This window comes from Eurosta solidaginis, chromosome 1, assembly GCF_040869045.1.
Source record: "Eurosta solidaginis isolate ZX-2024a chromosome 1, ASM4086904v1, whole genome shotgun sequence".
Classification (NCBI taxonomy): Eukaryota; Metazoa; Arthropoda; class Insecta; order Diptera; family Tephritidae; genus Eurosta; species Eurosta solidaginis.
In genome coordinates, this window is record NC_090319.1 from 65,058,041 (window position 1) to 65,060,392 (window position 2,352).

Here is a 2,352-nt window from a genome sequence, read left to right on the forward strand (position 1 = left end):
TTATGGTTGACAATGGCCGGGGATAGGTCACCAAGTATATCTTCTATCCGTCGGCGTTGTAAAAAGCGAAATGAACTCCACAATATGGATAGTTCGGGGCTTCAAAGAATTGGTTCAAATAAACCTCGACAACTTCATGTGATTGCTGCAACGATGGGTACAGCTCTAAAGAAAGGTGGTCGGCTTTCAAAATTTCCTGCTGGAAATTGGCGTCAATAGTTCAGAACAAAAGTGATAAGACTTACCTGTCTGTGGTAGAAGTCAGCACTGTACCACAGCGGAGCAGCGTACAACACACTTAATTATTACTCCAGTTGGCGTCCGAGCAAGTGGTTTTTCTGCGGTCGGTTTCAGGATTTCCTGCTTGAAATATTTGCTCCCGATTCAAAAAAAATTTAGTAGACTTACCTGACTGTGGAAGAAGAAAACTCTCGACCACAGCAGAACAGCATACCACAGAGGCTGAAATATTACCCAGATGGCGTCCGAGGAAGCGCATTTTCATAGTGACGACTTATGTAACTTGTTTTACAGTTATCTCTCTGTTAGACTTTTTGCTTTGATCATTTAACAGTGTTTACCCCACAATTCCATTCAATAGATAATATTAAAGAGAAGAGTTTTGTGAGGCTCAACATGCGCTTCAGCCACGAACATATCCACAAAGAAGAGTCAATACACGCTATTATGTAACATTCGGCTGAGTATTAGAACCTAACAATTTGATTGAAAAGACTGTACTATGAGCAAAAAAAGTATTTCCCCAGTTTTCGAAGTTAGCCTCCAAAACATAGATTTTGATTTTCGAAATACTAAATCTAACCCACCTCTATTAGTTTTATTTACCGTGTTTAAAAAATTGGTAACGTATGGGTGAACTATTTAAACTTTTTTTCCATGCAGGTCTTCGAACGAAGCAATATAATTTTCCCTTTTTCGTTAAGACCGAACCACGGCCAGCTTTAACTAAACCGTGATTCGTTAGGCCAATTCTGATGACGAATTCAGCACAACAAAAAGCCGGACAATTTTTGCCTCGCATTACGAGATGCGTCCACTTTTTTTGTGTAGCTGTTAATCTATCGCTTTTGAGAAGATTTGGCTTTTGTCTCCTTAGAAGGCAGGTATTTTTTATTTTTTAAATGTAGTATATTAAGTATATTGGGAAGGCTCAAATTTCAAAAGTCAATATCAATGATTTGGGGACTAACTACGACAAAATATCGCCACCGATTATTTCCCCGATTTTCGCTGTTAGGGCCTAACCACGATCCGTAAGACCAATTCTGATCGTCCGCTTTGATGCTTTCGAAGCTCTGTCATCTGACCCCCTATAATTTATACAGTCCAAATAAGAAACGAAGGCAGATCAGCTTTCAAAATGGCCGAACTTCGAACGGGGTGGTAATTTTCGTTTTCAGATCAACCTCTACAAAGATTGCTTTTTAACTTGATCGGTTCTTTGCAAGCTTGTACCGCCGAGCCATACGAGAACTAGCTTGAGGGATTCAAGGGGTTGTGTAGCGCAATATATAGCTTCTCCAACCCAATTGTCAACCTCACCTTCGAGCGGCGAATCTCGTTTCACTAACAGACGAGGCTCTGGCGACCCCAAGCTCCTCAGGGAACTTGGGGGTGGGGAGGGAGGGATGGCCTGAAGGTTTAATGTGGCCATATAAATCGTTCCCGAGATGGTCGGGCCAGCACCTTAATGGTGCTGTTACCGGAGCGTATCGGATCTGTATCCGACAAAGGACCATCACATCGATAACACTCCCCAAAGCCTTCGGGGAGTAACCTAATCGCTACAACAACAACAACAGAACTAGCTTGAATGTGCTTTTACAGAAAATATCTTTGAAAAAAATTTGAAAGTGCTAGTTTTCGTATTGCAGGTCAATACGTTCTTAACAAGTTAAAAGAAAAAAATTTATATTTTTTCTATTTTGCATTTGCTATATTTTCTTCCGCAATATCAAAAATGATAAGCAAAATTGTCAACTACACGCATTTATTATTCAAATTCATTCATACACGATTACACAATCAAAAAGAGAAAATATCGAACATTTCTTTAAAAAATGTATGTGTGTTGTTCTTCACCATGATTTCACAAAAATGCTTAGCTTACATACATGCATGCGCGCTTCATATGCTATGCTAAGCTATAAGTGCAGACAGGTTCTTTTTTCTTTATTATAAATTGTTATTTACAATTATTTAGAGGCAGCTTACTACTGCCTTTGGGTTTTTTTCTCAGCTCACTTATGAAATTAAAAACTATGTAGAAGAAATGTGAAATAAAAAAAAAAAAAAATTATTCAAATAAAATTTAATATAAAAAAACACAAA